At 43.8% G+C, this 26,030-nt stretch overlaps 1 protein-coding gene across 1 annotated transcript in view; it reads left to right on the top strand.

Moving 5' to 3' along the window:
• Positions 1-453: 453 nt before the first annotated feature.
• LOC124041838 (cadherin-18-like) overlaps positions 454-26,030 on the top strand; it is an 82,087-nt gene continuing 56,510 nt past the window's right edge. The window contains exon 1 of the mRNA XM_046359901.1: positions 454-779. The gene's annotated coding sequence lies outside the window, so the exon portion shown is untranslated. The remainder of the gene's footprint in view (positions 780-26,030) is intronic.

The following is a 26,030-nucleotide window of genomic DNA, read 5'->3' as shown; positions in this document are numbered from 1 at the left end:
GTATACATGTCAAATCTCTAGGTTTACCAAATGTTTAAGTGATCATCAATTAACAGCAGTGGGCTTAAACAATAGTAAAATGTCTTTAACAAAAGAGAAGAGAGTCAAATTAAAAGGAATGTGAGCATTGCACTGTGAAAGGCAATTACTTCATATGAACATGTATGGCATTTCTAGATGACTGTATGTTTTGTGTGTTGTACTTAGTCAACTACCTTTTTGATGATCTGTTTACAGTTTTGAACTGAGTTGTGAAAATGTACCACATACTTGTGAAAATTGCACCAAAGCGATTAAAAAAAACAGTATTTTCCATCAAACCCAATTGATTACACAACAGTAGTGGGAGTGCAAGAGCACAGGAGAGTCTGAGTGTGTGTGTGAGAGAGGGGGGGGGTTAGAGAGAGGGACAGCGAGAGAAAAATAGAGCAATAGAGAGGAGAGAGGGGGGACCGAGAAAGAGAGTGAGAAAGAGGAGAATCAAGAGCAAGAGGGGGAGAGCGCAGACTGCCAGAGTCATGTGCTGTCGTACTCTTCTTTTCCTCTGTATATTTAAACATTTTCTTGTACTGGACATTTTTTCCTGTTTGTGGCGGTGATCAAATGAGGACAATGCACATCCCTAGGTCTCGTGGGTGACTGGAGCTCTGGATTTGTTCATTCTTTATAGCATCCTGAATGCAGCGTGTGCATTGCATTCCTCTCTCTGCATGTGGTTTCTGTACCTGAGTCACGCGCCTTTGAGATGGAGCCATGAGATTTCAATGAAAGTGAAACAGGTAGGGTGGAACACTCCTGAGATTTTCTAGTTGATAGAAAATGTTGTTTTCAGTTACTTTTAAAGAATGTTGTGTGTGGGACTGTCGAGAGCTATTTCCGGCTGAGGGAATTTTCACTCATAAGGGATGGCTTTTGTTGTGTTGTCTTATAAGAGACATTGAGAGGGGAAATAATATGTTTTATTGTCACATACATCGGATAGGCATGGAATGTACAGAGGATGCGGTGGAGAAGACCGACAATAACATGTAAGAGAGGAATTCAGTAGAGGCAGTAAAAACTATTTCGAAATGCTGTGTACAATGAGGGTCTTTCGTGATTAAGCAATTGAAGTGAAAACAGCCATTTACATGAACTGACAGACTAGTGAGGAGCACATCAAAAAGAAACAGAGGGTAAGGGCAGATAGCTCACTTAATTCAGTTTCAGTTCACATGGCTGGATAACTTCAAGGTTCTGAGGCTGTCGATAGGTGTGTAGGTGTGTGTGTGCAAATGCTTGCGACCGGGCATGTGTGTGTATTGGCAGGGTGGTGTACTACACTCTTATGTATTTCATTATAATGTATGCATGTGTGCACCTTCATTCACAGTGTGAAAACATAAAATAATTGGTGAATATATACAGGCACCATTTAATTATGCTTACTTAGTTTCTCAGCAATATCCTGGAAATACTTTACCTCAGAATAAAGTGTATCCTAAGCGTTAATTGTACAGCTATGTATGACTCATTGGGGCATCAAAAACCTCTATTCCAAACAGGTATGGAGTGCTCCTATGACTGTTGAGGCTCTTAGACTGGATGCACCAGCACTGACAGCTGCAGCTGGCTTGTGAATCGCTTTTCACACCGCATAAGGCAGTAAACCCAGAGAGGAAGAGGCGAAGCGTGAGGGTTTTTACTCTGCCCAAAATCTGTCCACGTTAAGCAGATCATTCACTGTTCAGCTGAGTTTTTATATGGGGGGCAATAAGAGAGTTGAATTTAGTCAAGATACAAATTTATATTTTGATATGTGAGGCTTATTTGATCTAATGGAAGTTTCATAATGATTAGGTTGTTACTAGTGTACTGATATAAGTAGAACACGTGACATCCCAGAAACCTTAAAGAAAAAACACTTTATATCGGAGTTATCCCTGTTGAAGTCTATGCATATTCATGAGACTAGCATCTCTCTCTCCATTGAATACAGGTGGTTGATGTCAACACCCCTCATTGAATATTTTAAAAAGTATTCAAATAACAAGATGTATCCACCAGTTTGACAGCCCGCTGTTCCGCTCGGTGGACGATGAATCTCATTGTTATGGTGGAGAAACAAGCATCTCATAATTGTATCCAGTATCTCTGGTATACCTCAGACAGACAACAGGATCTCATATAGATCATGTGGAGAATGTACTGTAGAATAATGCAGGGATATTACACTATATGTAATGTGGCCAAAAGTAGTGCACTTTATAAGGAATAGGGTGCCATTTGGGACACATTCATCATTTAACAGTCTAACACCTACTCAAACCAGCCTCAAGTGATGATTCTCTGGCCTGACCTAACTGACTGTTAATGAAGTTGTCCACCATTAAAAGTGCTGTGGGTTTGATCACATGTGATTTTTATTTGACTTCAGTTGCAGCTTCTCAGCATGACAGCTTAGAGTGTAAATCTCCCTCTGACATCTGAGGAGGAACTCTACCAACTGACTGGCAGTCCAGAGAAATACCCACCATAATAAACTAGTTTAGCACATTTTGGGAGATTAGCAGCTCAACAGCTTTCATCTCCCATCTTATCAGGTTTGGTCCAACTTAGCTTTTATCAACTGTCTCTCAGTAGAGTCCCATCTTCTCTCCAGAACCCATCAAGCAGCTGTCGTTCTGTTTCTTTGAGATTTTGGCAATGAAGCTCTTTACCTACTGCCCCAGCTGAACTAGTGGATACAATATTTATGTTTCCAGTATGAAGAAAGTTAGAGGTAGTTTCTAGCAGGTACCCATAGACTTCCAGTCATTGCGCTAACGCTAGTTAGCATTGGCTCGTGAAACTACCTCTAACTTCCTTCATACTGGACACAGAGAAATAAAAATGGCATCCACTAGTTCATCTGACTCTGGGGAAGTAGATAAAAGGATTCATTGCCAAAATCCCAAAGTATCCCTTAATGAACAGCAGCTGTTCTTTTAATATGTTTATAATGGGGACAATTCCACTGTCATTTAGCTCACAAAGTAGTTCAGAAGTTGTCCTTCAGGAGAGGGTAAGCTAAGGCACAAACGTGGACATCTCAATATTACAGTATGCTGATATGCAGACATCCATCTTTACAGCACTGTCTCATCAGGGTCTGCAATTGAGTAATGACTATGTGTGATGAGGCTCAGACTGGCATTGTACTCAAGCCCCAAATCCTAATGACCAAAGGTAATTGCATTGGGGATAATTGCTAGACACTTTCATGTTAAGTCTGACAATTATCCACACGTCATGATGTTATCAGTCATAACATGAAAGGTCTGCCATAAAGTTGATAACTCTTATGTGCCGTTATGGGATATGTTACCAAAATTGGAAGACCATTTTTATATTGACAGATAGCAATATATGCAATTTTGTACTTAATATGATTTATCATACTGCTGTAGTTGGTATATGACCTGTTACTTTGGCTGCCCTGTTTCTGTCCAGCTTTGGCAGGTCCACTGGCATTCCTATATAATATTAAGGCATGCTCTCCAGAGTATTCCAGGCAATTATGGCCTACCAGGAGTGTGCTCAGCAAAAGTAAAACATTTGCAGAGGTAACATTTACACAACAGACAATCCCAAACCGGTCATTTCATGTATGTAACACACATTTCCCATTCCCGAGGATAAACCAACAGTGGTGTAGTCTAAGAATAGATACTGTGTGCAACTTGAATGCATAGTGCGTCATATTCGTCTTGGATGTTTCATGGAAAGCTTCATTGTCGAATTGTGTGTCGGTTACTAGCATGAACATGCATGTGTATAGAGGGATACATGATTATATTTCATTCACATAGTCCCAAACCTATGACTCGTCTCCCTATGGCACTTCTTGACACATCTAGTAGAATGATTTTTACTAGAATGATGTGGATTAGTACTCGTGTTTTTAGACAGGCCTAACATAACCACCCATCAAACCGCAACAAAAAACTAACAAAACCAAACAGACATCAGGTCATTCTGTGAGAACACATTGGGAACAGAGCAACATGAAGAGAAAAAAAATAACTCCCTTGCTTCAGCACCACTACACCCACAGCTTCCCAGGCACCCAGTCAGAATAACAACAGATTGATGCTGATGCCGCCTGCCAGTTATCTGCTCTTTAGCCACTCTATCACTTACTCAGAAAGGCGCCCTGTCACTGAGAATGTCCACAGGAATATTTGATGGACCTATACCGGTGATCCCAGACAGCGATGAAAATGTGGCCACAGAAATAACAAGCTGATGAGATAGAAGACTGTCAAGTCTCTGTAAGGCTCCATTCCTCCATTCCTAATTTATCTGACACCCCAGTGTCAGAGGGTGAGGGAATGTAGGGTGACAAGAAATTGGAAATAATATAACAGTCCCCAAATGTTGAGAGCAGTTTGGTGGATTCGGAAGGGTTATACGTTGGTAGCTCCTGAGGAGAAACCTAGAGCGAGCACACTTTTATGTGCAAAGAGAAGTACGAAGCATATGAAGTTGAGTGAAGAAGAAAGAGGGAAGTTATGATAGGAACTCTATGTGATGTAAGTGGCTCACTCAAGTGCTCAGAGTCAGTGGAGGAGAAGAAAGAAACTTTAAAAGAAGTTTCCATCAAATGCCTGATGCCGTTTCCTAGTTTAGCTTGAAATAGAGAGAGAGAGAAATTATCTCAGACGACAACCTACCTCATGGGAAGGGTAAATTGGAACAATTTTAACATTACAATGACACGTCAGATAGATTATGTTCTAAGATACTGTAGTAAATGTTTAGCCAGAGATGTGTTAGTATGTTAACACAGGGAGAGGAAAATGAGTTACCCTTCTCTAAACTTTGTAGAGAATCAAATAGAGTTCCAACATGTAATAATATATTGCCCTGCTCAACTTTGCCAGTCAAATAACGGTTGTTATAGTGCTTTACTATGAGCTCAATATAGTAGATATGATTTTCTGGTTGCCCCCTATATCAGAGCCCAGCTTGTGCTTTCTTGAACCCCTGCATGCTTGAGCATTCCATGATGTTGACCTTGCAGTAGTTCTGGCCCACTAAAGTGACTGCCTCACCGAGATTAATGCCACCCCTTTTGTAATCTCAGTCACACACCACCACTACCACAGCCATGAAAATAAATGACTAGTATCAGTGCCCATTCGTCATCTTTGACTAATGCCCAACTGTGGAATTGCAATGTGACATTTATTCACAATTTCAAAAGATAAGAGAAGGCTCTACCATGTGCATGGCCTCCTCTTCTAAATTGCCAGCTGCCTAGCTGCCTGGAAAGAAAGTGCATTTCTGGATGGAAAATGAGCACAGGGGAAAGCTTTCATCACTAAACACATTGTAATGCATTCATTTAAATTACTAAAGCCCTTGTCAAAGCTTAGACAAAGAAGACATGAGCCATGGTATGGATACACAGGCGTATTGCATATAGTTACCAAGGACAGGAGTTTTTGTTGTAGTTGCTGACTATGAGATGAGGAAAACTATGGGCCACAGTGCAAATATCACGTAGTATAGTTTCAATGTTCCATTTGGAAGATATTACATACAGAAATTATGAAAAGAGAGAGTGTAACTTGGCTCGTCAAATTCAAATGATTTGAAATTGTGATATTTAAGTCAGTTAATGTAATTGATGTCTTCCTCTTAGGCAAAAGTCTCCCTGACACCATGTAACACTGATGCCGAATTAAGATATTGGATAATGGGACCTTGTCAGGTCCACTCATTTTAAAGGAATTACTGTCTCAAGGGCTTGGCTAAACCAGTTTGCATTAAACATAGAGTTATTTGATGAGCAATCATGCTTTGTGATATGCTGATGTAGATGCCATGCAGTATCCCCAGACATTGAAAATGCTTTTTAAAAAGTATAACCCTCTTATTCAATTATATGTTGCAGTTATAGCCTAACGCCTCATCATCGTGGATCAAATATTTTCTAGCATAACTCAAATCTTGTGAATTCTTTAAAATAACTCATCCACCTGGTCAATTCATGTCAGCATGACAAAACATTGAGGTGAGGGGAATTTAAGGACAGCTTCCTAATGTTGAGTGGCACACAGACACAAAAATCCTTCTTTAACCTGTCTCCTCCCCTTAATCTACACTGACTGAAGTGGATTTAACAAGTGACATCAATAAGGGATCATAGCTTTAAACTGGATTTACCTGGTCAGTCTATGTCATGGAAAGAGCAGGCGTCCTTAATGTTATGGACACTCAGTGAATGTTTTTCATAGGTGAAGGTAAAAATCTGTGTTTTCTTTGTAAATCTTTGAATTATGGGAGTATCCATGAACAATTATGTTTGTTGAAGAGTATGTGTGTGTACAAACACACACACACACATATAGTACACACAATTGTATTCTCACTGCATAAAATGCTGCTTTTTGTCAGAGAAAAGCTAGTCCTAAAACATTGTATACTATATTGATTAATTTCCTATGACATAAGTCACAATAAACATTGTGACAACCAACAACGCACTGTGTGACATCCAACCCCGCGATTGGGCTGGTTGTCACAAGTGGACAGATTGTATTTGATGGCTTATAACGCCATGTTGGAATAAGATATGAGGATCAAAATGTTCCCCATTCCAACCCAGGACCTTGGTATTTCTCCTAATATTGAAAATAGTCTTGTAAGTTAAACTGGTGCTGAGAAATACACACAAGAGTAAACAGTGTGACAACCAACCCCGGTCTCCCCTACAGTGTTGCATAACTCAACCTGGGGCCCACCAACAGGGCCACTCATAATGTCGGCAGAGGTAAATAAATAAATGAGTCTGAAATGATAAATCACCTCCCTATCCTTTGAAGATGTGGGTGGATACCGGGCATAGATGATGGATGGCATGGGAGTCAACTGTGAAGGTTTGATGACTTTAGGGCTCTGGTATGTAAACCTCGTTTTCCTCCCATAAGCCCTTTGTTTTATCACATTCTCAACTCTTTGCTTTCTTCCATGATACTATGCGCAACCCTCCCTCCCCTGTATTTTTTTTATGTGCCGACACATTCGCTTTCATCTCAGTTAAAAATGCCCCATGGTCTGGAGGGGCTTCACGATCTTTGCTGCACATCACTCTTCCCTCCCTCCCATTCACTCTCAGTCTTATATTATTCATTAGGATTCCTTTAGGAGCAACACTCACCTATATTCAACCCTCTGCTTTGAGCTTGTTCCACCTTAGTCACTGATGCAGCAGATGTAGAAAGAGAGAGGGAGAGAGAGAGAGAGTGTGTGTTTAGTCAGCCAATCAGAAGCCCACTCCAGAGCTGCTGCAGACAAGTAAGGCAGCAACCTGGCGGATTGAGGAGATGACTCCACTGAGGTGGATTGGGAGCAGCAGTTGACAGATGGGGTAGGAAGCAAAATGAAGAGGGAGAGTCTGATCACAGCTCACTGTTCACACACCTTATCATCTGTTTGGAGAGGAAAGGTAAAGGGAAATTGTTCAGCACTTTCAATCCATCTCTGTTGTCATAGCCTTCACATCTGCTACTGTTTGTGCTTCTACTCCTGCTGCCTCTGCTGTTGGATCCTCTGAAGCTGCTTTCGCCTGTGGTGAGCACTGCTTCTGTGAATAAGTGCAAGTTAATTTGTTTTATTCACGCTGCTTTAGAGCCTCTCTATACGGCCAGGGGTGTGCTAAAGCAAGAGCCCTGACGCCACATTTTCAATGGTTTTATTGTTTCAGCTTTAATGAGCAGTGGTGTCCTTTTTATTATCACCAAGGTATCTATCACATTACCATTGGATCTCTCCTCACTCATTGCTCCAGCTCTAAGATGGAACAGGAGAGTGGAACCCTGTGGAAACAATTTCACTGCTCCATGATCAATTCACTGCAGTCTAGCAATTGACTCTGTTAGTGCCTCAGAAGGTGTAGCTGGCGAAAGACCTGGAAAAGATGGCGGTTCTGCAATAAATATCCACTTAACATGTAGAGGAAGAATTGTAGTTTCTGCAAGTGCTGATTTGTATAGAATACATAAGCGTGTATGTAAGCTGCTATTTTAAAATGCATTTGTCAGCTGCTGCACATTACTTTTTGATTAGAGAGATCCATGCTAAATGTATGTATAATTCCCTCCATTGAAAGGCCAAAGCAATTCTCCTGAATTCTGTTTAATCTACAAGGGGAGGTTTAAGACTCACTGGGACAGCCCGTCTCCGCTAGCTAGATACCTCTTCACTAATGCCTTATGCAGTGGAGAAGTCAATGTGCCAGACCCACATCAATTCTTCCCTGGAGTCATTCTCTGGACTCTACTAATCCTGTAATGAGCATTCATTCTCACCCTCAGCTCCTGAGCCTTACTAAAACAAGGGGTGGTCTTTCTTCCTTTCCTCTCCCGCCAGTCTCCACAGAGGGAAGAGGAAACCGGAAGCAAAGTCAAATTAGATTATTTTTGGGGAGCAAAAATCCCCTGCTAGGTTTTGTAGTTCTCAAACCCTGGGAGATGAGTTTTATGAAAGAAATTTCTGGGTAAATCCCCTTTGACTATGGTGGTGGATCCATGGTGGTCCCATAATGTTTTACTCAAACTATACCCAGTGACAGTGTGTGTTCTAGTAAAGATAGGGAATGCATTGTCTACCAAAATATCATTATTGCCAAGCAGGACATAGCATTTAAGAAAGTGTTTCTTGATTGCAATTGTTAGATGTGTTAGCAAATGGCCAGATGAACAGAACATGACAAACCTTGGTCTTGAAGACCTACAGTATAAACTTCAAAATATAAAGCTGCAGTTACAGCAGGGTTGGGCAAACCTTTTGGCTCGAGGGCCTCATCGGGATGTTGAATGCCAGAGGGCCGCACAGGTTGACCGATTTGTTTGTTAAAATCAATGATGATTGGGATCAGTGATGGATGGCATGAGTCAACTGAAGGTTTAATGACTTTGGGGCTCTAGCATGTAAACCTCTTTCCACCCATAAACTCTTTGTTGTATCACACAAATGTGTCTGCTTGCTTCCACAATAGTAGGCGCAACACTTCCTAGCCTTTGTGTTTAATGTCACATCACTCTTCCCTCACTCTTATTTATTAGGATTCCTTTAGGAGCGACACTCGACTTAAAGCGATTTCAGCCCTCTGCGTTGAGTTGTCCCTTACGCAGCTGATAGAGAGAGAGAGAGAGAAAAAAAAGGGATTGTGTGAGAGAGTAGAACATTTAAGGAAAATGCTGAGATGACTGTATGTGCCAATCAGGTTTTAAAATGTCCCAGGCCACCACACACATTTTTGTTGAAATGAAATGACTGTATATAAAAAGGACTTCAGGGCAATGTCATAGTATTCACGATGGTGTTACGGGATGTCTTAAAGCAGTACGTCAGTTATTTTGAGGCATTAAAACAACTTACCTAGAAAGGTACTCCTGACTGGACATTCACATTATTTTACATGGTGTCAGAAGCGGGATGACAGGCTCACATCCTACTAAGAAAGTTGACTATGGCTAAGTTTGACACACCGCAAAACTTCAGCTTTGATAAGCCGACAGAGTGGAAACAAGGTTAGGAGATTCAGAACCGTGTCCAAATTGGATCAGGAAGATGGTGATGCACAGGTCAGTTTCCTCATATACCAGCAGCGAGGCAAAGAACATTTTAAAATCATTCATCTCTGCATCGGAGGATGAAAAAGAAGACATTGAAATTGGCATGAGGAAATATAATTAGTACTTTTTCCCCCACAAACAGGATGTTATTCAAGGACGTGACTGTTTTTAATCAAAGAGTACAGAGGCATTTATCAGAGCCCTTTACATGCTTTCAGAGCATTGTGACTGGTGCGAATAGAGAAGAGCGTATATTCGGGACTGAATTGTCGTGGGCACACTGGATAAAGGACCGTCTCACAAACTTCAGATCTCACGTTAGCAACTATTGTACAATAAGTCTGTCAGAGAAAGTTAGCATGCAACTAAGCAGGCAGGGAGAAGCTGCGTGATGTGCAGGAGATCACAAGGGGGCACAAGAACCCAAAATGGCGCATGAAATGGAATGAAAACAGAGATTTAAGGGACACAGAGCAGAAGGAAAATGCAACCCTGTGTTGGAAAATGCAACATAAAAAGCAGGAAAGATGTCTAGTGTCAGAAAACCAGATATTGGGAAAGAATGTGCCATAAAATTGGTTAGTGAAGTTACAGAATATTACAACCAAGCATATTTTTTGGCATCCGTTAGCAATACCGGTAGGAGTGATGTCCAACAGACTGAAAAATGAAAAATTTACGCTGGAACAGACGCTTGTGTTATGTTTGAAGAGACATTTGATATACTCATTCCAGCCGTCTACCATTACTCTGTGAAGTCCCAGGGGCTAGTTGAATTGTTTAGGGCAATTTCAAGCGACCACCACATGCAAAGAAAAGCACTATTCCTTCCCAGTATGTCGCTCAGGGACCGTGTGTGAACAACTAACTCAGCCGGTCAACAGCAGCTGAGATTTGCCTGGTGAAATGCATCAAACAGGTTTATGATGCATTAGGAGAACATGGCTTGCTCAACACTGAACCAGTGAAAATACAACTGAAAGAGAACAGTCATATGCAGTGTACACAGCGCACAGCTTTCAATACCATTTATGCAGAAGGTGAAAGAGGAGTTGTGCAGGATAGAGGAAAATGACATTGTGGAGAAGGTGACAACCAAAAGATTGGTGTGCACACATGGTGCCTGTCTTAAAGAAATATATATACAGTGGGGAGAACAAGTATCTGATAACACTGCCAATTTTGCAGGTTTCCTACTTACAAAGCATGTAGAGGTCTGTAATTTTTATCATAGGTACACTTCAACTGTGAGAGACGGAATCTAAAACAAAAATCCAGAAAATCACATTGTATGATTAAGTAATTAATTCGCATTTTATTGCATGACATAAGTATTTGAAAGAGATATAAGACTCTAGCTTCAGAGGTTTTTTGCAATTTGGTCCTGTCATTGGCAGCAGAGAACTGGAAGGAAAGGCGGCCAAAGGAAGTGTTGGCATTGGGATGACCAGTGCAATATACCTGCTGCAATATACCTGGTGGAGCACGTGCTACGGCTTGATGTTGCTATGGTGACCAGTGAGCTGAGATAAGGTGGGGCTTTACCTAGCAGACTTATAGATGACCTGGAGAAAGTGCGTTGGGCGAGGAATATGTAGTGAGGGCCAGCCAACAAGAGCATACAAGTCGCAGTGGTGGGTAATATATGGGCCTTTGGTGATAAAACGGATGGCACTGTGATAAGACTAAATCCAGATTGCTTAGTAGAGTGTTGGGGGTTATTTTGTAAATGGCATTGCCGAAGTCAAGGATCAGTAGGATAGTCAGTTTTACGAGGGTATGTATGGCAGCATGAGTGAAGGAAACTTTGTTGCAAAATAGGAAGCCGATTCTAGATTTCATTTTGGACTGGAAATGCTTAATGCGAGTCTGGAAGGAGAGATTACAGTCTAACCAGACACCTACCTTAGCCAAATACATTGAATCTCAGTTTCACAATTTCTGACATTTAATCCTAGTAAATATTCCCTGTTTTAGGTCAGTTAGGATCACCACTTTCTTTTAAGTATGTGAAATGTCAGAATAATAGAAGAGAGAATTATTAATTTCAGCTTTAATTTCTTTCATCACATTCCCAGTGGGTCAGAAGTTCACATACACTCAATTAGTATTTGGTAGCATTGCCTTTAAATTGTTTAACTTGGGTCAAACGTGTCGGGTAGCCTTCCACAAGCTTCCCACAATAATTTGGGTGAATTTTGGGCCATTCCTCCTGACAGAGCTGGTGTAACTGAGTCAGGTTTGAAGGCCTCATTGCTCGCACATGCTTTTTTAGTTCTGCCCTCAAATGTTCTATGGGATTGAGGTCCGGGCTTTGTGATTGCCACTCCAATACATTGCCTTTGTCGTCCTTAAGCCATTTTGCCAAATCTTTGAAAGTATGTTTGGGGTCATTTGGAAGACCCACTTGCGACCAAGCTTTAACTTCCTGACTGATGTCTTGAGATATTGTTTCAATATATCCACAATTGTCCCGCCTCATGATGCAATCTATTATGTGAAGTGCACCAGTCCCTCCTGCAGCAAAGCAACCCCACAACATGATGCTGCCACCCCCATGTTTCACGGTTGGGATGGTGTTCTTCGGCTTGCAAGCATCCCCCTTTTCCTCCAAAGAGAACAATGGTCATTATGGCCAAACAGTTATATTTTTGTTTCATCAGACCAGAGGACATTTCTCCAAAAAGTATGATCTTTGTCCCCATGTGCAGTTGCAAACTGTAGTCCGGCTTTATGGCAGTTTTGGAACGGTGGCTTCTTCCTTGCTGAGCGGCCTTTCATGTCGATATAGGACTCGTTTTACTGTGGATATAGATACTTTTGTACCGGTTTCCTCTAGCTTCTTCACAAGGTTCTTTGCTGTTGTTCTGGGATTGATTTGCACTTCTCACACCAAAGTACGTTCATCTCTAGGAGATAGAACACATCTCCTTCCTGAATGTTATGACGGCTGCGTGGTCCCATGGTGTTTATAAAAATAATAATATATGCCATTTAGCAGACGCTTTTATCCAAAGCGACTTACAGTCATGTACTTGTTCATCTGTACAAACGATAGTACACGTGGTACCTTCAGGCATTTGGAAATTGCTCTCAAGGATGAACCAGACCAGAGGTCTACAATTTTTCTTCTGAAGTCTTGGCTTATTTCTTTTAATTTTGCCATGATGTCAGGCAAAGAGGCACTGAGTTTGAAGGTAGACCTTGAAATACATCCACAGGTACACCTCCAATTGACTCACATTATGTTAATTAGCCTGTATGTAAACTTCTGACCCACTAGAATTGTGATACAATGAAGTATAAGTGAAATAATCTGTCTGTAAACAATTGTTGGAAAAAAGTACATGTCCTAACAGACTTTCCAAAACTATAGTTTGTTAATTAACAAGAAATTTGTGGTGTGGTAGAAAAAAATAGTTTTAATGACTTCAACCTCAGTGTATGTACACTTCCGACTTTAACTGCAGGTATTTGTAGTTGTCCACATATTCTAGGTTAGAAATGTCCAGAGTAGTGATTCTAGTCGGGCGGGAGGGTGCAGGCAGCAATCGGTTGAAGAGCATGCACGGAAGGAGTGTTGTATGGCGTTGAAGCTCGTTTGGAGGTTTGTTAGCACAGTGTCCAAGGAAGGGCCAGATGTATACAGAATGGTGTCGTCTGCGTAGAGGTGGATCAGAGAATCACCAGCAGCAAGAGCAACATCATTGATAAAAAAAAATGTTTAAAAGAGTCGGCCCGGGAATTGAACCCTGGTCCGGACAACAGGCCCTCCGATTTGACACACTCAATTCTGTCTGAGAAGTAGTTGGTGAACCAGGTGAGTCAATCATTTGGGAAACCAAGGCTGTTGAGTCTGCCAATAAGAATGTGGTGATTGACAGAGTTGAAAGCCTTGGCCAGGTCGATGAAGACTGCTGCACCATCGATGGCTGTTATATCGTTATGGACCTTGAGCGTGGCTGAGGTGCACTTATGACCTGCTCGGAAACCAAATTGCATAGGCTAGTAATAGCAGTTGCAACAGTTTAGATCATTTTAAAAAGAGGGCAGATCATTTTAGAAAGAGGGTCCAGATTGTCTAACCTAGCTAATTTGTCGGGATCCATATTTTCTAGTTCGTTCAGAACATCAGCTGTCTGGATTTGGGTGAAAGAGCCCGGGGTTGGGCAAGTAGCTGCAGGGGGTGCTGAGATTTTGGCCGGGGTAGGGGTTGGCAGGGGGAAAGCATGGCCAGCCGTGGAAAAATGCTTATTGAAATGATCGATAATCGTAGATTTATCGGTGGTGACAGTGTTTCCTATCCACAGCTCAGTGGGCAGCTTCCCCATGGACTTTAGTGTCCCAAAACATTTTGGAATCAGTGCTACAGGAAGCAAATTTCTGTTTGAATAAGCTAGCCTTAGCTTTCCTAACTGACTGGGTATATTGGTTCCGGACATCCTGAAAAGTTGCATATCGCGCAGGCAATTTGATGCTAATGCAGAACGTCACAGGATGTCAAGTGCAGTCAGGTCTGGGGTGAACCAAGTGCTACATCTGTTCATGGTTCTACATTTTTTGAATGGAGCATGCTTATTTAAGATGGAGAGGAAAGCACCTTTGAAGAGCAACCGGGCATTCTCTGCTGATGGGATGAGGTCAATATCCTTCCAGGATGCCCGACGGGCCAGGTCGATTAGAAAGGCCTGCTCGCTGAAGTGTTTTAGGAGCGTTTGACAGTGATGAGGGGTGGTTGTTTGACCACGGACCCATTACGCATGCAGGCAATGAGGTAGTGATTGCTGAGATCCTGGTTGAAGACAGCAGAGGTGTATTTAGAGGGCAAGTTGGTCAGGAAGATATCCAAGAGGGTACCAATGGTTACGGATTAGGCTTGTACCTGGAAGGTTCCTTGATAATTTGTGAGAGATTGAGGGCATCTAGCTTAGATTGTAGGACGGCTGGGGTGTTAAGCATGTCCCAGTTTAGGTCACCTAACAGCACAAACTCTGAAGATAGATGGGGAGCAATCAATTCACATATGGTGTCAAGGGCACAGCTGGGGGCTGAAGGGGGTCTATAACAAGTAGCAACAGTGAGAAACTTGTTTCTGGAAAGGTGTATTATTAGAAGTAGGAGCTTGAATTGTTTGGGCACAGACTTGGATAGTATGACAGAACTCTGAAGGCTAACTCCGCCCCCTTTGGCAGTTCTTTCTTGTTGGAAAATGTTAAATAAAGGTTCAAAAAAAGGCAACTTGCCCCAAGCCCCACCAGAGAATGTGTAAGAGCTGAAGAGAGTTCTGGTTAACTAAGGAAGTATATCCCCATCCTTTCCATAGTAGGTCAACCACTGCATGAGCTCCTGAGGTCAAAGACAGCTTGGACTTGGGATCATGCACAGCAGGCATCCATCCAGCGCCTCAAAGAACTGATCTTCTGACGTTCTATGAAAGCAAGAGAGCCACCGAAGTCTCGGCAGATGCAAGCATCTTTGGGCTTGGTGTTGTACTACTTCAGCTCCATTGAGAGGAGTGGAACCCAGTGCGTACTGCCACAAGCAGCTCACAGGGGCAGAAACCAGATACACGCAGATTAAAAAAAGAGTGCTTGGTGAGTGCTTGGGCCTGTGTGAAGTTTGAGAAATGTCTGTACGGCCTGGATGACTTCAAGCTTGTGTCAGACCACATGCCCTTGGTCCCACTAATGAACAGCAAGACTTGGATAATGGACCTTTACGGTGCCAGAGACTACTCTTGGAGCTTATGAGGTTCCAACCCACAGCGGAGTACGTCAGGCAACATTTTGGCGGACACTGTAATGAAGTCTGTTGACACTCACAGAAAATAAAACAGACACGCATACGAAAGTGGAGTGTTACATCGCAGCCATAATCAACATACCTGCTACACAGACACGCACACGAAGAGCATCAGAGTTGCCACCGCAGCAGATGATAGAGATCAAGTACATCAGGTCAGGCTGTCCTGAACATGTGAGTAAAACCCCAGACAGTCAGTTTTTCCCCAATGAAAAGTGAACTGTCAGAGTACAATGGTATGGTCACAAGGGGGAACCACATACTAGTACCACAGACAGTAAACATTCTTGATAGAATACACGTTGGACATCAAGGTTGTGACTAAATGCAAAGAGAGGGCCAACGCCTCAGTAAGGGGGCCAGGGATCTCAGGGATAAAGAAAAAGCTCCTGTCTTGTTGTGAGCTTAGAAAGGCCCGGCAAAAGGAGCCACTAATCTCAACGTGACTCCGTGACAGGTAAGGAAAATTAATTGCTCTGGATCTATGTGAGCATAACAAAACAAAACGATCCGATAATCTCTGACTACTATGATACTACACACACCTACAACGACAGCACACAGGTCGCCCTGAAGCTGAAAGGAACCGTTGAAAGGTATGGCATTGCAGATGAGGTACTTTGTGATAATGGGCCCCAATTCTGTAGTTCCGAGTTCCAAGAAATGGCAAAGCAGCTTGACTTTAAGCACATTACTTCCAGCCCACACAACCCTCAGGGTGACGGTCACGCAGAAATGGCAGTGCAGACCGCAAATAGGATTCTCTTGCAGAAAGATCCACTGGTTCCTCATGTGCTACAGGTCAACCCCATGCACAACAACGGGAGCGAGCCCAGCATAGCTTCTCATCAGTAGGAAAATCAGAATGACACTCCCAACCTTGGAGAGAAACCTGCAACCTAAGTGGTCCAAAAAAAAACACATCAGGCTAAAGGGTGCAGCAGAAAAGAGGGAACAAGCCCTCTACTACAACCAGCGTCACAGGGCGAGAACATTAGTTGCTACTGCCGGGAGAAACCATGCTTACTAAGCTCGATCATCAAAAAGAGTGGACTTCACCTACAAAGGTAACAGGTGAAAGCGCCAAACCCAGGTCTTACGTCGTCGAGATGCAGAAAGGAGGAACACGCACGTAACAATTGCCACCTCCAGGCAGTGCCTAGCCCAACTAAAGGCATTGCACCTGCCTCTCCTGAAAGAACAGGTAATAATGTACTTTCAGACAATGGTCAACAAGAGACCTTGAGTAACAGCACAGACTAGTGGTCAAGAATGGTTACTTACCAGGTCTGGTAGGGTTAACAAACCAGTTGTCAGACTGTACCTGTAATGAACAACTATAGACTCCAAAGGACATTGAAAAGAGAAACTACAGGTCAAGACTGTCGGAGGGGGGGGTTGTAGTGGTGATAAAAAGAAAACGTACATGTGAAATATTGCGTTGCTTTAGTGTTCTTTCAAAACCTTTACTGTAACATTGTTTCTGTTTATCACTATTCTGAAGTATGGTCGTTTTCATTATGGTTACACTAACTTGTAGAAGGTGCTGAAAGTAAAAAAGTGTTAAAGTTAAAGGGGGAATTGTCAGTATTGCGCAACAGTGTTTTGGGATTTCGTAGAGCAGCTTTGTTGAGGCATTCTGGTGAGGCGTGCATTAAAATAAATTAACTTCAAAAGTACTGACTGGACATTCACATTATATTACAGGCAACACAACACAGAACCACCCAAAACATTTACAAGACAAAGGCCATCAGATAATACAATCAAAACAGCCTATTTGTCCTGGTAGGCGGCATTGTAGTCGTGGCTCGGTACAGGTCAGTTTGGGCATTGCCACTGCTGCCCGACAGCCACACCAATGCTGAATTCGGCAGCCCGCCACTTCAATGGATACTAAACATACAGATGAGTGGAAGAGAGCAAGGGTAAGGAGTAGGCCATTCGCACCTTATCATTCAGGCTCACTCACACGGGTAATCGTTAGGCCCCATCTGGAAGGTGACATACTTCGCAGCAGCATCTCTGCATCATAGCACATTCTTCGGTCCAGCTCTGTGCTCTCCCTCTGGGTTCAGGCTGCCGTAATGGTGGGAGAAGAGCACAGTGGCAGCAGCTCTGAGGCAGTTGTGTTTCCACAGTAGTAGCTCCTTTGGAACTGAGCTCTCTGCTCCCTTTTCAGCAGTCTATTGCTTGTTAAAGTGATTGCACACAGGTGCACCAGGCCAGGGTTAAATCAGTCTCCAAGGAGACCAGACAAAAAGGAGAAGTAAATAAATAAATTAGGGAAACACAAAGAAAGAGAAAAGGAAACCAAAGTGATCACACAAAGTACAATTAAGCGCAATAGTTACTGCAATTGAAACTAAGAATATCACACAAAAAATGTTAAATTAAAATTCACAAATCAAATCAAATCAAATGTATTTATATAGCCCTTCGTACATCAGCTGATATCTCAAAGTGCTGTACAGAAACCCAGCCTAAACCCCCAAACAGCAAGCAATGCAGGTGTAGAGGCACGGTGGCTAGGAAAAACTCCCCAGAAAGGCCAAAAACCTAGGAAGAAACCTAGAAAGGAACCAGGCTATATGGGGTGACCAGTCCTTTTCTGGCTGTGCCGGGTGGAGATTGTAACAGAACATGGCCAAATGTTCACATGTTCAAATGTTCATAAATGACCAGCATGGTCAAATAATAATAATCACAGGCAGAACAGTTGAAACTGGAGCAGCAGCACGGCCAGGTGGACTGGGGACAGCAAGGAGTCATCATGTCAGGTAGTCCTGAGGCATGGTCCTAGGGCTCAGGTCATCCGAGAGAGAGAAAGAAAGAGCTAAGTTAAAAAAAGTCACTGTAAACTCTCAAATACAAATTAAATACACAGAGAAAGGGCTGGTATCCAATTTGGGGAAGATTTAAGGGTGAGCAACATCTGACATATGCATATGTGATAGAGAGAGACAGAGAGAGAGAGAGAGAGCATCTGTGTGCGTCTCCATGCCTGTGTGTGTGTGTGTGTGTGTGTGTGTGTGTGTGTGTGTGTGTGTGTGTGTGTGTGTGTGTGTGTGTGTGTGTGTGTGTGTGTGTGTGTGTGTGTGTGTGTGTGTGTGTGTGTGTGTGTGTGTGTGTGTGTGTGTGTGTGTGTGTGTGTGTGTGTGTGTGTGTGTGTGTGTGTGTGTGTGTGTGTGTGTGTGTGTTTATGTGAGCCACAGTTTAGTCAGCCACTTACTGTAGAGCCCCACCACAGAGTTGCAGCAGGCAAATGAGGCAGCAACCTGGCGGATTGGGAGATGACACCACTGAGCAGCAGTAGACAGATGGGGGCCACTGTTTGTGCTGCTACTACCTCTGCTGTTGGATCTTCTGAAGCTGGTTTTGTCTGTGGTGAGCACTGCTTCTGTGAAAAAGTGCAAGTTAATTTATGTTTTATTCACGCTGCTTTAGAGCCTCTCTATACGTCCAGTGGAGTGCGAAAGCGAGAGCCCTGACGCCACATGTTAAATGGTTTTATTGTTTGAGCTTTAATGAGCAGTGTTGTTCTTTTTATTATCACCAATGTACGTATCTATCAAATTACAATTGGACCTCTCGTAGCCACTCGTAGCTCCAGCTCTAAGATGGAACTAAACAAGAGACTGAAATCCTGTAGAAACAATTTCAGTTCACTACAGTCTAGCAATGAGCTACTGTATGTTAGTGCCTCACTAGGTGTAGCTGGCTAAAGAACTGGAAAATATGTGGTGTTTCTGCAAACAATGTCTACATAATATGTAGAGGAAGAGCTGTAGTTTCTGCAAGTGCTGATTTGTATATAATTCTATTCTAAAATGTAATGCAGTGCATTTGTCAGCTGCTGCTCATTACTTTATGATTAGAGAGATCCATGCTAAATGTATGCATAATTCCCTCCATTTGAAATGCCAAAGCAATTCTCCTGAGTTCCATTTGATCCAGAGGGGGAGGTTTAAAACTAAATGGGCTAGCTAGATACCTCTTCACTAATTCTTTATGCAGTGGGGATTTCAACGTGCCAGACTCACGTCAATCCCTCCCTTGAGTCATTCTCTGGCCACCGCTAATCCTATAATCAGTAATGAGCAATCATTCTCACCATCATCTCCTGAGCCTTACTAAAACACCACAAGGGGTGGTCTTTCCTCCTTTCCTCTACCGGAAGCAAAGTCACGTGAGATTTCTTTGTGGAGAGCAAAAACCACCTGCTAGGTTTTGCAGATCTCAAACACTGGGAGTCTTATGAAAAACATGTCTGAGCTAATCCCATTTGACTATTATGTGGGGAACTCATTGTGGTCCCATTATGTTTTACTCTCACTGTAACCTGCTACACTACATGACCAAAAGTATGTGGATACCTGTTTTTCAAACATCTCATTCCAAAGAAATGGCCATTAATATAGAGTTGGTCCCCCCCTTTGCTGCTATTAACAGCCTCCACTCTTCTGGAAGGCTTTCCACTAGACGTTGGAACATTGCTGCGGGGACTTGCTTCCATTCAGCCACAAGAGCATACGTGAGGTCGGGCACTGATGTTAAACAATTAGGCCTGGCTCGCATTCTGCATTACAATCCATCCCAAATGTGTTCGATGGGGTTGAGGTCAAGGCTCTGTCAACACCGATCTCGACAAACCATTTCTGTATGTACAGTACCTCGCTTTGTGCATTGGGGCATTGTCATGCTGAAACAGAAAATGGCCTTCTCCAAACTGTTGCCACAAAGCTGTAAGCACAGAATCATCTAGAATGGCATTGTACGCTGTAGCGTTAAGATTTCCCTTCACTGGAACTAAGAGGCTTAGCCCGAACCACGAAAAACAGCCCCAGACCATTATTTCTTATCCACCAAACTTTACCGTTGGAACTATGCATTGGGGCAAGTAGCGTTCTCCTGCCATCAGCCAAACCCAGATTTGTCCATCGGACTGCCAGAAGGTAAAGCGTTATTCATCAATCCAGAGAACGTGTTTCCACTGCTCCACAGGCCAATGGTGGCGAGCTTTTATAGCAATCTAGCCGACGCTTGGCATTGCGCATGGTGATCTTAGACTTGTGTTTGTCTGCTCGGCTATGGAAATCCATTTCATGAAGCTCGTGACGAACAGTTCTTGCGCTGATGTTGCTTCCAGAGGCAGTTCGGAATTCGGTAGTGAGTGTTGCAAAAATCTATGGGATTTTTAGGTGCTTCAGCACCTGGTAGTCCCGTTCTGTGAGCATGTGTGGCCTACCACTTTACGGCTGAGCCGTTGCCGGTCCTAGACGCTTCCAATTCACAATAACAGCACTTACAGTTGACCGAGGAAGCTCTAGCAGGGCAGAAATTTGACAAACTGGCTTGTTGGAAAGGTGGCATCCTATGACGGTGTCATGTTGAAAGTCAGTGACCTCTTCTGTGAGACCATTCTTCTGCCAAAGTTTGTCTATGGAGATTACATGGCTGTGGGCTCGATTTTATACACCTGGCAGCAACCAGTGTGGCTGAAATAGCCGAATCCATTCATTTGAAAGGGTGTCCACATACTTGTGTATATATAGTGTATGTGTTGTCAGTAAAGATAGCTCATGCATTGTCGACATAAATGTCATTGTTATCAAACACCAAGCAGGATGTAGCTTTTTAGAAATTGTGTCTTGGATGAGTGCAGTTGTTAGCAGATTTGTTAGCAAATGGCCTGATGAACAGAACATGACAGACCTTGGTGTCGAAAAGACCTGTAGTATAGACTTCATAATATAACATGTAAACGTGAATAAAGCTGCACTGACAGCGGGCGTGTGCAAACCTTTTGGCTCAAGGGCCTCATTAGGATTATGAAATTCAACGGAGGGCTGGAACGGCCAAAACTTATCGCCACTCAATTCCATTGAGATGTGATGTATATGTTTTGGATTTGAGAAGTCTCAGCTAGCCTACTCCTGGACTTCCAGCAATGCAAGGGTCCAAGCTTGGTAGCATAGAAGTAGCACGTTGAGTTTATGTATGTGAGGTTTAAGCCTAGCTATCTGGTGTATCCCCCAGTAGCCTATTGTTGAGGGACATGCCCAAAGCTGTGTTAGCTAGTGACTTGATAGTGAAGTGTAAGGCCAGCCTTCTCAAAATACATAGATACTGTAGTGCAGTGATCAGTAATTTAATTTCTCTAGCATAAATCTAACTGCATTGTGCTGGTTTGGCATACTGTAAATTCCAGGGTAAGATTACATTGCATGCTAAAAGCACCATTTTCACAGGTTTCAAGCTAAAAGCTCATTTATCAAGCTTGCTAGAGCCAGGCTACAGCTTGGCTAAACTGTACAGCATGGATAATTATGTAAAATAAGTTTTACCAACATGACTCCTAAACTTAGTGTAGGGGAGAAGGGGAGGCATATGCGCGGGTCTAAGCTACGGCCTCAGATGTGGTCTCAAGGTCCACAAAGTTTTTCTCTCCAATTAGTGTTATAATTAGCAACGTGAAATACTTGTCAATTGTTCATTTGTTGAGTGGCCCTCAACTACCCAGAACAAATAGTTGTAACACCCTTAACTTGTATTTCATACAGGGACAATCAATTTACCTTGGAAACATTGGATATTTGATTTATACGCTGATAGCCTGGAAGCATGTTTAGCTATACCGTACAACACAGATGTGGGTGTTGTCATGGTATAAGTTATATATTTCCTTTGAATTTTACTATAGAGAGAAAACCTGCAGAGCAATATCCACTATATCTCACTGACTGTTATTTATAGCTACATGCATTTCTGCTGTCATTCTTAATAAATAAAACCATGTTGAGGGATGTAGCGATAGAGTGAATATCCTGCGTGAACCTACTGCTTATAGCAATAATTTCCCATGGCTATAATCTCACAGAGCAAATGCTACCTTGATTTCAGAAGATCTATGATTGTGGATGTTGACAAACGTAAATAATCACATAAGAAGAGATCGTGGAGCAATTCAGGTGATACTGTGCCCATAATGAGCCCTTGAAACAACGCTGACTCTTGACGCATGAAGCCGCACACATAGAGAATTATTGATTGATATGTACATCAACCTAATGGTGTGCCAAGTTGAAATGAAATGTTTTGTGTAGTTAATGATTAGAAAATTAAAAGCTGTATCTACAAAATGTATGAATGCAGTATTTGCAATACACAGATACTGTGATGTCTGTGCTTGGTATAATATAACCAAGTAACATGGAAATCAGTGGCAGTCGGTGCCATTTAAGACAAGGGAGGATGATCATTTTGCTAATGAGCATGGCCTCATTTCTATTAAAGCATATTGGGCGACTATCATTTATATTCCATTCAACCAGCTCAATGCAACACAGATAGATTCAGGCTATTACATGACACTCTAATTTTCCCTATACCCATTATGAGGTTGCTACAACCTAACCTATGAATGAAGTTTACCACGTAGGTGCACAGGCCGAGAGGAAAAATGTGGGTAATCAAGGTGACAGACAGTGACACATTCAATACCGCCGTACATACTCTTGCCTGCATCTAGCTGATCTAGGGTGTAATCATTAGTCCAACAGTTGCAAACAAATGTTTCTGTTGTACAAATTCAGGTATGTTTATCCTCGTTTCATTCCCGTTTGCTTCCGTTTAAGAAACGTTTTTCAACACAATCTACTCCATAACCCTTCTTATCCATTTACATTACATTTAAGTCATTTAGCAGACGCTCTTATCCAGAGCGACTTACAAATTGGTGCATTCACCTTATGACATCCAGTGGAACAGCCACTTTACAATAGTGCATCTAAATATTTTAAGGGGGGGTGAGAAGGATTACTTTATCCTATCCTAGGTATTCCTTAAAGAGGTGGGGTTTCAGGTGTCTCCGGAAGGTGGTGATTGACTCCGCTGTCCTGGCGTCGTGAGGGAGTTTGTTCCACCATTGACCATTGGGGAGCCAGAGCAGCGAACAGTTTTGACTGGGCTGAGCGGGAACTGTACTTCCTCAGTGGTAGGGAGGCGAGCAGGCCAGAGGTGGATGAACGCAGTGCCCTTATTTGGGTGTAGGGCCTGATCAGAGCCTGGAGGTACTGAGGTGCCGTTCCCCTCACAGCTCCGTAGGCAAGCACCATGGTCTTGTAGCGGATGCGAGCTTCAACTGGAAGCCAGTGGAGAGAGCGGAGGAGCGGGGTGACGTGAGAGAACTTGGGAAGGTTGAACACTAGACGGGCTGCGGCGTTCTGGATGAGTTGTAGGGGTTTAATGGCACAGGCAGGGAGCCCAGCCAACAGCGAGTTGCAGTAATCCTGACGGGATATGACAAGTGCCTGGATTAGGACCTGCGCCGCTTCCTGAGTGAGGCAGGGTCGTACTCTGCGGATGTTGTAGAGCATGAACCTACAGGAACGGGCCACCGCCTTGATGTTAGTTGAGAACGACAGGGTGTTGTCCAGGATCACGCCAAGGTTCTTAGCGCTCTGGGAGGAGGACACAATGGAGTTGTCAACCATGATGGCGAGATCATGGAACGGGCAGTCCTTCCCCGGGAGGAAGAGCAGCTCCGTCTTGCCGAAGTTCAGCTTGAGGTGGTGATCCGTCATCCACACTGATATGTCTGCAAGACATGCAGAGATGCGATTCGCCACCTGGTCATCAGAAGGGGGAAAGGAGAAGATTAATTGTGTGTCGTCTGCATAGCAATGATAGGAGAGACCATGTGAGGTTATGACAGAGCCAAGTGACTTGGTGTATAGCGAGAATAGGAGAGGGCCTAGAACAGAGCCCTGGGGACACCAGTGGTGAGAGCGCATGGTGAGGAGACAGATTCTCGCCACGCCACCTGGTAGGAGCGACCTGTCAGGTAGGACGCAATCCAAGCGTGGGCCGCGCCGGAGATGCCCAACTCGGAGAGGGTGGAGAGGAGGATCTGATGGTTCACAGTATCGAAGGCAGCCGATAGGTCTAGAAGGATGAGAGCAGAGGAGAGAGAGTTAGCTTTAGCGGTGCGGAGCGCCTCCGTGATACAGAGAAGAGCAGTCTCAGTTGAATGACTAGTCTTGAAACCTGACTGATTTGGATCAAGAAGGTAATTCTGAGAGAGATAGCGGGAGAGCTGACCAAGGACGGCACGTTCAAGAGTTTTGGAGAGAAAAGAAAGAAGGGATACTGGTCTGTAGTTGTTGACATCGGAGGGATCGAGTGTAGGTTTTTTCAGAAGGGGTGCAACTCTCGCTCTCTTGAAGACGGAAGGGACGTAGCCAGCGGTCAGGGATAAGTTGATGAGCGAGGTGAGGTAAGGGAGAAGGTCTCCGGAAATGGTCTGGAGAAGAGAGGAGGGGATAGGGTCGAGCGGGCAGGTTGTTGGGCGGCCGGCCGTCACAAGACGCGAGATTTCATCTGGAGAGAGGGGAGAAAGAGGTCAGAGCACAGGGTAGGGCAGTGTGAGCAGAACCAGCGGTGTCGTTTGACTTAGCAAACGAGGATCGGATGTCGTCGACCTTCTTTTCAAAATGGTTGACGAAGTCATCTGCAGAGAGGGAGGAGGGGAGGGAGGGGGAGGAGGATTCAGGAGGGAGGAGAAGGTGGCAAAGAGCTTCCTAGGGTTAGAGGCAGATGCTTGGAATTTAGAGTGGTAGAAAGTGGCTTTAGCAGCAGAGACAGAAGAGGAAAATGTAGAGAGGAGGGAGTGAAAGGATGCCAGGTCCGCAGGGAGGCGAGTTTTCCTCCATTTCCGCTCGGCTGCCCGGAGCCCTGTTCTGTGAGCTCGCAATGAGTCGTCAAGCCACGGAGCGGGAGGGGAGGACCGAGCCGGCCTGGAAGATAGGGGACATAGAGAGTCAAAGGATGCAGAAAGGGAGGAGAGGAGGGTTGAGGAGGCAGAATCAGGAGATAGGTTGGAGAAGGTTTGAGCAGAGGGAAGAGATGATAGGATGGAAGAGGAGAGAGTAGCGGGGGGAGAGAGAGCGAAGGTTGGGACGGCGCGATACCATCCGAGTAGGGGCAGTGTGGGAAGTGTTGGATGAGAGCGAGAGGGAAAAGGATACAAGGTAGTGGTCGGAGACTTGGGAGGGGAGTTGCAATGAGGTTAGTGGAAAAACAGCATCTAGTAAAGATGAGGTCGAGCGTATTGCCTGCCTTGTGAGTAGGGGGGGAAGGTGAGAGGGTGAGGTCAAAAGAGAAGAGGAGTGGAAAGAAGGAGGCAGAGAGGAATGAGTCAAAGGTAGACGTGGGGAGGTTAAAGTCGCCCAGAACTGTGAGAGGTGAGCCGTCCTCAGGAAAGGAGCTTATCAAGGCATTAAGCTCATTGATGAACTCTCCGAGGGGACCTGGAGGGCGATAAATGATAAGGATGTTAAGCTTGAAAGGGCTGGTAACTGTGACAGTATGAAATTCAAAGGAGGCGATAGACAGATGGGTAAGGGGAGAAAGAGAGAATGACCACTTGGGAGAGATAAGGATCCCGATGCCACCACCCCGCTGACCAGAAGCTCTCGGGGTGTGCGAGAACACGTGGGCGGACGAAGAGAGAGCAGTAGGAGTAGCAGTGTTATCTGTGGTGATCCATGTTTCTGTCAGTGCCAAGAAGTCGAGGGACTGGAGGGAGGCATAGGCTGAGATGAACTCTGCCTTGTTGGCTGC

This window comes from Oncorhynchus gorbuscha, linkage group LG08 (genome assembly GCF_021184085.1).
Source record: "Oncorhynchus gorbuscha isolate QuinsamMale2020 ecotype Even-year linkage group LG08, OgorEven_v1.0, whole genome shotgun sequence".
NCBI classification, from domain to species: Eukaryota; Metazoa; Chordata; class Actinopteri; order Salmoniformes; family Salmonidae; genus Oncorhynchus; species Oncorhynchus gorbuscha.
The sequence above is the reverse complement of the archived record's forward strand: the minus strand, read 5'-3'. Positions and strand labels throughout refer to the sequence as shown.